The sequence below is a fragment of the Emydura macquarii genome, unplaced genomic scaffold, assembly GCF_026122565.2.
Source record: "Emydura macquarii macquarii isolate MOO-44397 ecotype Brisbane River unplaced genomic scaffold, CSIRO-AGI_Emac_v2 contig_3240, whole genome shotgun sequence".
Lineage (NCBI taxonomy): Eukaryota > Metazoa > Chordata > Testudines > Chelidae > Emydura > Emydura macquarii.
In genome coordinates this window covers 6,985,000-6,995,621 of record NW_027133377.1, presented here as the reverse complement: position 1 = coordinate 6,995,621, position 10,622 = coordinate 6,985,000, and the positions used below count along the sequence as shown (strand labels likewise).

General features: G+C 38.5%; 1 protein-coding gene across 1 annotated transcript in view; it reads left to right on the top strand.

Annotated features, from left to right (window-relative positions):
* Positions 1–7,779: 7,779 nt before the first annotated feature.
* ANO3 (anoctamin 3) overlaps positions 7,780–10,622 on the top strand; it is a 169,327-nt gene continuing 166,484 nt past the window's right edge. Inside the window, exon 1 of the mRNA XM_067532089.1 lies at positions 7,780–7,843. The gene's annotated coding sequence lies outside the window, so the exon portion shown is untranslated. The remainder of the gene's footprint in view (positions 7,844–10,622) is intronic.

Here is a 10,622-nt window from a genome sequence, read left to right as displayed (position 1 = left end):
CTGGGTCAGCCTGTTTACCCTTTTTAAAATATTGGCCCTTTAGCTTTCTTCAAATCTTCTGGAGCTTTCCCAGTGTTCCAAGGCTTATTGAAAATCAACATTAATGGTCCAGCAAGCTCCTTAGCCTAGTCTTTTAAAACTCTAGCAAGAAAGTTATCCAGACCTGCTGATTTAAATGTTTAACTTTAGTATCTGCTGTTTAGTATCCTTCTGAGATATTTGTGGAATTGAAAGAGTGTTATTGTATATGATTACATCATCTATTTTTTTTCTCAAATACAGAGTAAAATATTTATTGAACGTTTCTACTTTTTCTTCATTATTATCGATAATTCTTCCATTTCCATCTAGTAATGGACCAATACGAGTCAAAGAGTAATGAGTATTTTTTAAATCTGGCCCACAATATAAATAACATTGATGCCTTAAGCCTTTCACATGATCAGACAGCATTAGACAGTTTGCAACAAGAGAATACTTTCTGCTTGTGGTTGTGTTTTAATTCCACAGACTGTAAACTCTTCAGAATAGTGACTGTGCCTTTGTATGTATGTATTTGGCATATAGCATAGTGGGGTCCTGAAAGAAGTGTGTGAATGACTTTTTTTTTTTTTTTTGTTCGGTGGTGGAACAGAAAAATGGGAGGGGAGAGGGAACAGTTCAGATCAACCCAAAACAAGAATTTGTTGTTTGGTTTTTTTCCTGATGAAATTTTTTTAGACGTTATGAAACCATTTTTTGTCAAACAAAATGTTGTGTTTAGTTTTTGGAGGTTTTTCACTTTTTCTATTTTTTTGGAGTGAATTCTGAAAGAAAACATTTTTCTGAAATGAAACATCAAAATCTTTTGTTTCCAAAATGCTGAAACAAACTATTTTGACATTTCCATTTTTTTACATTTTTATTTAAACAATTTGCTGAAGTCTGCCCAAATTCTCAAATTATTTTGGTTGGCCCAAATCTGTATTTTTCTACAAAATAAAATATTCATATGAAAAAATTCATCCAGCTCTAGTCCTGAAGCTTATTGGAGTCTCTGGGTGTTAACTTGATATAAATGATAACAGAAAACGGGAAAATATGTGAACATTTCTTTCTGCAATGACATGTAACTGATATAGGAGATGCTATGGGTGATTCTTATGATTTTTTATTAAATTAATTAATCAAGCTACATCATATAGTAGGTGACATGATACATCTTACTAAATTACATGGTTAAAATCACGAGATAATATGATATGCAAGGATAATTTACATTCTAGCAGTTCTAAAGTGATAATAGTACAAGATTAGAGTGGTGCTTAAAAAAAAAGTCTAACCACCAGCAATAATATTGTCATGAGAAACCTAAACTTGTATTAGTTTTGCCTCCAGTTATTGAGAGGAAAATTGAATTTTCTTCACTTTGGAATCATGCTTTGTGGGAGAAAAACAGCTTGTGACCCATCTGAAAGCAGCATTTCACCATTCTTTGCAAAACACTGTTTGTTTGCCAAATTTCAGCCCACATCTAAAAAGCAAAATATTGCCTTTTTTTATATTTTGACAGATTTTTTTCCCCAAAGAAGTGTATGTGATGAAAATGATGGAACTGTACTTTTGGTCAAATCTGCAAACTTTTTTGGGGGAAAAATTCTGATAATGTCATGTTTTTATATCCACAAACTGATATTTTTGTATGACCCCGTTATCTCCTCCTATTCCATAAGGTAATTTCAAGTGACTATAAATATGCTATATAATGAAGATTCCTTGTAAAACTCTCCAGTAACAGTTTCTGCACCTTTCTTTGGAAATGCTCTACTTTATAGTTAAGATTAAATAAATTATTAATCTAATGAAATATCTGCAGAAAGCTGCATTTATCTCTATGGCATTTGTACCTCATTAGCAAAAAGAGACCTCCATCCATTTCAGAGACAAATTCTGTTAATTGTCTCACCATTGAAGTCAATCACCTACTTAAAGAAATATAATATGTTTACTAAGAGAGAGAGTTGGACTTCTGATAGTACTATAATAGTAATATCTAGTTGTTAGATAGTACTGTTCATCAGTAGATCCCAAACCAGTTTATGAGGAACTCAGTATCATCTCCATTTTATAGCTGGGGAAACTGAGGCACATAGACTTGCCCAAGGTCACCAAGCAGGCCAGTGCCAGAATTGAGAATAGAATTTATATCTCTTGAGTCCTAGTCCAATGCTGTATCCACTAGAGGATGTTGTTTCAAAACTTACATGCTGCTGTGGTCACCAAAATTAAAATTACAATAGGAAAGAAGTAAGGTGCCTCAAACCCCACTGTACCAAATCCCAGCTAGTCACACTGTATACTGTACCTGAGATTGCTGAACAAACATATAGATGAATGCAAACACACATCCTTGGAGAGCACACTTGCTCAGAATGGTCACATGCCTTGCTTCAGATCCCTGTAGAAATGATTTTTTCTCATTGAGTATACATTCATTTCCTATCTGGGAACATCTCAGTGTTTAATAATGCTGCAGTGAGTTTATTGATCTTTGTCACCTTGCCTAGGGGAAACGTTCTCCAAACTGATAGCAACCATGAATACTACTTGGGGCAGTGTAAAGAGGAGATGAACACCACTTAAGCAGGGCAACATCTATTTACTCCTGAGCCATGAGGTACTACTGGCTGCATGCAGAGTTGTAGGAAAATGGAATGTGTTGTTAATATCACCCTTTCATGAGTTATTGCAATATCTATACAGTCCTGTCTTGTAACTGCTGTTAGTGGGGTAAGATTAACAAGGGGGAAATTCAGTGGCCTGTGCTTTTCTGTGAGGTCAGACTAGATGATGATGATGACCCTTTCTGGCTTTAAAATCTATGAAATTTCATCTGATGCTATTAAATACTAGGGAATTATTGTTGGTAGTGTCATTGGGATACTGTATTCATTGTCAAAATACGTAATTTATTTTAATGGTGAAATGCTGGAAAAGAACTCCCCCAGGCAATTTAGCATGTGGATTATGAGGAAGTAGCAAACGTTTTAGGGAGAATGGGAGATTTGCTTGTATAAAATACATTGCACTATAGAAAGAGAGGAAAAAAAAAAAAAGTACCATCACATGTACTCTGTGTGGTGAGTATGTCTGACTTTACCTATTTAATGTGTTTAGTCTCTGCCATTTGCCATAGGAGTCTGATTTCCATATCTCTAACAGGGTAATGTACTGTTCGTAATGCAAGTCACAGCACAGTTATCTTTTTATTTGCAACTAATGCAGCTGAGGAATCTTCCTATAATGACAGTGTAATCAATAAACTGTGCAGTTAGTGCTTACGCCTCATGTCAGGTCATATCTTCCAAATGTCAGTGATTTTAGAGTCTTGTGGGTTTTGTATTTTCACACCTCCTCAACTACTACCACAGTTGTTGTTGGCTGTGTAATTGAAAATCCACTTCCCACCACCTTTGGTTTTCCTGTGGAATTTTGTACCAAGCAGGGCTGTGCCTAATAAACAACAACAAACTGCCTTTCAAGTAGGAAAGCTTGACAGTTGTGCCAACTGCTCATCGGATGACTGACATAATGTCTCAGACATTTATGATACCAACAAATCCTAATTATGACCTGCTAAAGAGGGAAGAATGTTTTCAATCATCTCAGGACAAATAAAGCTATTTTGTCCCTTTTCCATCAATGCCCCTCCATCCTGCTTCAGAGATGCAGGAGTGGCCACAGGGTCCCTTCTCCCCCCAGTGCTTACTTCAACAGCTGGTAGGTGGGCCAGTCCCTCTGCACTCTTCTCCTGTTATGGTAGTGTTGACTGACTCTCAGAACAGCAGGTCTGACACCCACTGAGATGCATGAAGGAGTTGCCACTCTCAGAGCTATATTTCAGGCTGTCTGCAGACGCAGGTGTTGCTGCAGTAGTTACACTCAGGTCAGATGGGTTAAAAACTCACTTTAAAAAGAAGTAATGATTCTGACTTCGTCGCATAACTCCAACATCTGATTCACCAGACGAGTACCCTACAGTATTTGTGTTAATCCAGCCCTATGCATATCTATAGTACATGTTTGTGTGGTGTTCTTCCATTTTCAAATAGTATTATAGTATTATTGATATATTCTTGTCTTAGGTACAAAGTTCCAGTTCTGTTCAGAGCTAAGCTGTCTCTGTGATAAAATTGGAAGAAACAAGGAGTTACAAATTACTATTTCATTTATTATCTAGTTTCTCCAGGTAAACTTACAAATTCTTCTTCTCTTATATAGTTTACTTAGTATGCAAAACCTAGTCATTTAGTGTGGTTTACTACTTAAGAGTCAGTTGGGTGACCCTTGGGTTCTTTTCTGAACTCTACCACTGCCATCCCCTGTGACATGGGCTAAATTACCCAATCTCTCTGTGCCTCAGGAAATGGGATCCTGATGTCAGGCTTATTTTTAATTAATTTAAATATATTTAACTGATAGGGAATGGCTATTGTAAGGGGTTCTCATGGAAGACCTCCTGTCTCTGGAATTCCTTTCCCTCTGGTTCATATGTATTCACCTACTGAACATGCATTGCAGAGCATGAATGTGTTCACTTCCCAAAACATGCTCCAAAGCTCAGTCCCCCCTAGCATTTGGGATAAGGATGGTTTGAGAGATGTATGTACTGGGAAAAGGTTTCAGTGGGTAATTATTAGATTAAGGATAGTCTATTATATGCTTTTGGTGTATATTGATTTATATTTGATATTGAGAAATACAAATTATACTCAGGATGAGAAACTTTGTTGCTTTATAAATTTAAAAAAAAAGTTTGTTAAAGACGTTGAGGTGTTCAGCTAAAAGGCATTATTCTGGAGGTTCAGAGAATTATTACTTAAGTAACACATGTCTAATTCAGGTGCAATGATGTGTCAGGCTCTTTGTTAGTCCTGTACAGTAAGTTTAATTGTGCATGTTGAAAGGGTATTATTTTCTCTTTAAACCACAGGCTCTAAAAGAGCACTGCTAACTTTTTCAGATATGTAACCTTTGGATTTTTTAAATAAGTTAGTAAAGATCTTCCCTTTTTTCTAATAATTTAGGAAAATTATAAAAATTATAGAATTAAAAATAGCTCTGCACACCTCCGCAGCACGTTTCAAGACACACTGAGCTGTCTAAGTAGGCATGATGTACGGATACAGGTGACTTTCTGGATTGGTTACCAAGGTTGCTGAAGGAGACTAAAGAAAGTTGTATAATTACCAGTCTTTTGATCATATCTTGCTGTATGAGGGCTTTGTCACTTGCTCAATCTCCTCAAACAGTGAGTACCAGTGGGAAGCCATACTGCAGCTGGCAGAGAAAATACAGCTTTGCAGCTCCACTTACTGTGGCTGTTTACAGGTCTCTTCCTCAGGTGAAGATGCATTGCAGAAAGATGAAATGCATTTCTAGCATGTGCTGGCAATTTGGATAAAGCCCACAAGCAACAAAATCCCCCATTTCAGTCTGTTAGTCTTGGGTCCGGGTTTTAGTGTGTGATGGAGAACTATAAGCAAATTATACTTTTATAGTGGCAAACTGGCATCGAAGAGATCTGGGCTGTATTCTTGTAATTAAAGTAGTGTACTGGGTGTCAAGACTCCTCGATGCTTCTCTTTCTGCCATAATCTGCTGTGCAAATATGCACTGTGGTTTATCAGTCTATAAAATGAGAACAGAAGTCCAGATTTGAATTGAGTGGCATGAGAGCCCATTTCTAATTGTAACACACAGGCATTTGAGAAAAGGCCTTGTTAACTCTGGTGCAATTCTGTTGTGTCAAATCCAGTATACTGGGTCTACCATTGATTTTCACTTTACACAGGTGGCCTGTGAATTACAAAATGTCCAGTTAAAATAATCCCAGAATCAGGTCTGTTTGTGTAGCCTGATGACTATATTTTTATGATAATACTTGGCACTCATGGTCCATAGGTCTTCAAAATATGTTACAAAAAGAGGATAGAATTATTATTCCTATTTACAAATTGTGAAACTGAGGAAGAGAAAGGTAAAGTAATTTATCAAAGGTCAAATAGCCTGTTGGTGGCTGAGACAGATTAAAACCAAAAGTGTCCTGCCTCCCAATTCATCAACCTGCCTATTGGACCCAATTGCCTCCATTGATAGATCAATACATTTTAAAAAGACATAGAAAACCAAAAGCCTCATTTAGTTGAGACTCCCTCTATGAACTCTTTCTGTGCCCTGAGGTTGGTATTTCAAACATTTCTATTGCACTTTTCTTTTCTTTGTTTGCAGTGTGTGTGGGAGAGGTAGGAAGGCTATGGAAAGTTTTCCTTATTCAAGAAATGATTCATCTGAAAATCAGTGTTGTTTTCATGAGCTAGTTAATTGGGATGCACATTAGTAATGCAGGAAATTATATTCCCTTTGGGCTGCGGATCTCTGATTCTTATTGTTAACCTTGTAGTTGCAGTTTCTGTGTAATCCCTTTTCCCTCCACTTGCATCTTTTTCCCTCAGAAACTTTTAGGGATGAAAACATACCCTGTAGCATTTCAGTTACCTATTAAAAAATGGTGAATTTAACATCACAACCAGAAAGCCAACTGTCAATTCATCATGAGTCTTTTATTTAAAATGTGAATTTAGAGCGGGTGCAAAGTTTTTGCTTGAAGGCCCTGGAGACTGAACTTCTCTACTGATCCATAGGTTCCGCAGAAGCAGCAGCAATGTAAACTCCCTGATGCTGCCCCACCAGTGTGGGTGTGCTGGGGCCTGGAAGCCACTTCTGTGAAGGGGGGTAAAAGAGTAGTTCACAGAGCTGGACAAATATTTTCAGACAAAGGTTTTTTTTTTTGTTTTTTTTTAAATACAGGTTAGGGTTTGCCGAAATGTTTCACAAATTTGTGTCAATTTTGATGAATTTTTTCAGTCAAAAAATAATTTTAAAAAATCAGAAATGTCAAAACAGTAATCTTGGACATTTTCAGAATGAAATGTTTTGTTTTGTTGGGCTAGATTCACAAGGGGACTTAAGCATCATTCACAAGGAGGTGGTGGTGGTTCTCTAACACGCCATAGCCCAGTGATTAAGGCACTCATCTGGGAGACTGGGTTTGAGTTCCCCCCACCCCAGATCAGGGACTTAAATTCAGGTCTCCATATCCCAGATGAGTGTCCTAACCACCAGTCTATTGGGTAGTCACAGGTGGGTATCTCTCTTGTTGAAGCTGTTCCATTTTATGTGAAATACTTAATGCAAAGGGAGTTAGAATGACTCTATAGCCTGGTGGCTAAGGCACTCACCTGGGAGGGGGAACACTCAAGTGCCAATTCCTGCTCCAATTCAAACCCAAATCTCCTACATTCCAGGTGAGTGCCGTAACCACTGGGCTCTAGGGTATAAAAGGGACTCCTTTTCCTCCTTAGTTTTGTGAATGGTGCCTAAATTCATCCCTTAATTTACATTGCTTTTATTTTTTTTAATTTTTTTTTTTAAAGTTTAATAATTCCCAAAATGTAATGAAACATTTAATTTTGGGTTGAATGAAACATTTGGTTTGACCTGGTCATGGGATTGCTTGCTAATGGGCTGCGAGCCCAAGGCTATGCCAGCCCTGATTACAGGATGAGCTGCACCTGGGTTGAATCAAGTGCTTCCCATATAAAAAGAGCAGGAAGGGGGCAGTAAAGGGTGGAAGTTCAAGAGACTGCTGCTGTGATTGGAGATACTGCAGGGAGAAAGAAGGGTTCTGCAGGGCCTTGAGTGAACAGTGAAAAAGCTGAAGAAGCAGGAGAAAGCGGGAGAAAGCTCTCCACAGGGAGGCCTAGGAGAGGTCCTGCTCAAGCAGGTGAAAGACTGTGTAAAGGTCAGCTAAGCTGAAGATTGTGAGTCTGTGTTTTATGTTGTCTTGGGTCAATCAGGGGAGAGGTACTGAACTGGACATGAGGCCTAGAGGGCCAGAATGAATCAGAGGTCTCAAAGTGGACCCTAAGAGGTGATTTTTTTTTTTAAACTCTGAGGGCATTAAGTTCTTAAAGGGCCCTGAAGAGGGGGAAAACAGAGATAGGATGCTGTAGAGTGACCTCTGGCTATGCGGGGGCACTCTGGTGGTGACCAAGGCTGTTACTGATGAGAAATGAATTTTTTTCTGACTTTTTAATTTGACAGTAATTCTGAAAACAAAAATTGACTTGGAACTGACCCAAAATGATTTTTCCCTGTAAGAACTGCAAGCAAATTGACAATTTGTACGATTATTTGTACAGTTCTAGTAGTTAAGTTCTCATGTTCACCTGGCCCTTGCCCTCTATGCAAGGATATCAATTAGTATCAAAAGTGATGGTATTTGTGAGCTATGTACACCTTTCTACAGGGGACTGAGTTGTGATAATCAGTTCTTTGTACATAGAGTGTGTGCCTAATTTTAAGCAGGTTAGTTGTCCTATTGTATTCAATAGGATTAGTCTCTGCTTCAAATTAGACATTTGGTTTAGTGTTTTTCTGGATTGGACCTGCAATGTGCTAAATGCCCTCAGCTTCCATAGTGGATTTCATATGGCTGTGTATCTCTTCTGCATACTACCTTTTAAATCTCATTCTTTCCCATATATTAGGTGGCATACAGAAAATAAATATTTTTAATTATAGTAGCATAAATAAATGTTCGGAAATATGGGACATGAGAACTTATTGTTACTAGCACAACTGTACAGAACTTCAAAATAAAATGAGTGTTTGTGTAGACAAGGAGACTCTTTTTGAAATGTATGTCCTACATGCAGGTTCCAGAGTTCTGTATGTCCTACATGAGGTTCCAGAGTTAGTATGAAGGAATGACGGCTTGTTCTTTTTCCTGTGCACTGCATTGCACCAATTTGCCACATAAACAGTTTTATGATAGAGAATTCCCCCAGAATCCCTTTAATTTAGTCTCTGCTGTGCATTGATTCTGTGCACACCTGTTTGAATTGTGCAACATATTTACAGCAGTTTAAGGTATTTAGCAATTTTCAGCTAAATATCCTGTGTAGCTAATTCTGTACAGCGTGTGGAAAAGAGTATTCATTTCTGTAAGGGATTAAATTTAGTTTTCCAATTAGCATTGATTTATTTTTTTTCAAATGCACCATAACTGCCATTATAACAAGCAAGAATAACGAAGTAGTTTGTGCTCAATCGCCCTCATTGTTGAGGGCTTGGGGGAATAAAATCAGCGCTGCCTGAAGGAGAGAAACAATGTAAGCAAATCCTTAGAGAAACTGTCTTTTATGATTGTTCTGACAATTTCCATGACACAGGATGGTCTTGTAGTTAAGTCCCAGGACTGGGAGTTAGGGAATCTGGCTTCTGTTTCTGATGCTGCTATAGATTCACCTTGGGCAAATAACTGTTGCGTAAATTTGTACTTAAAAAAAAAAAATCAGTTAATTTTAGGTGTCTCAATTTTTGCATGCTCTGTAGCTACTAGTGTCTGAAACTGGGCACACATTAGTATATGTTACTGAAAACTTGGTCCTAAATCACTCTGCTTCCGATTCACATCCGTAAAATGGAGATAACACTACTATGAGGTAAAATAGTATTATAAGCCATAATTCATTAGATATTTAGCCACTGGCCCAAGCAGAGAGCAGTGTATAGCTGCACTGCTTCAGGAGGAGCTCTCAGATAGAGGTCTGATCAAGCCTAACTTTTATACTCAGACCCAGATCAGACCCAACCCAAGCCTGAGAGCATTGTCATTTTCCAACCCAACCATTCCCACCGAACCTGAGTCAGTGCTGCTGCTGCTCCCTCCTCCCTGGGGGGTTGGCTCTTCTCCTCCTGCCCATACGGTTGGCATGGCAACGGCTGCATGCCCTGCTCCTGCCTTCCAGAGCTCCCTATTGTATTGTCTTTGTGGTACTCACAGCAAAGTGGCAGCAACTGACAGAAGTGGGGCTGCATGTGATTGCCACGCCGACCCTATAGGCAGAAGGAGGAGAGCCAGCTGAACCTGAGCCCGAGTGTGTCTGGTTATCTTTCCACTTCACTTGTCCTGGACCCAACACTTGTAGTTAGGTTCGGTTTGGGTTCCCTCATGGATGGATTGTGCCTTGATCAGGGAAAACAGCTACATGTACAACAAAAAATACAGCACTCTCAATAGAGCTGGGTATATTGGTACAAATAAAATAACCAACCTAAACCTGCAACCAAAACTTGAACCTGAACAGAGCTTTTTCTGAGACAGGAAAAAACTGGGATAACTTTAGTTTTTATCTTTCCCTAATACATTTTTTTATTTTCACGTTCTGTATTTCTAGCCAGAACTGGAAGCTGAATTGTAGGAATAACATGAGTGAGGCTTTCACAGGATTTCTGGCCAAGAAGGAAGCAGAATTACTGTAAATCCCAAGAAATCCCAAGAAAAATGTTCAGCTTTCCAGCCTGTTTATAATCTTCTCTGAACTGCACCAAACCTTTGATTCACTTAAGTGTCTGGGGAAAAATATCCACTAAATGTGAGAGAAACACAAGAAGAAAAGAAGGCCTGCCCCCCTAAACCATGGCTGTTCTAAGATCTGTAGGGTTCTCAGGACATCCTGAAGTGGCCACAGAAGCCAAAGCCATCTATCATTAGTTCCTGGTTCCTGTCTCTCCCC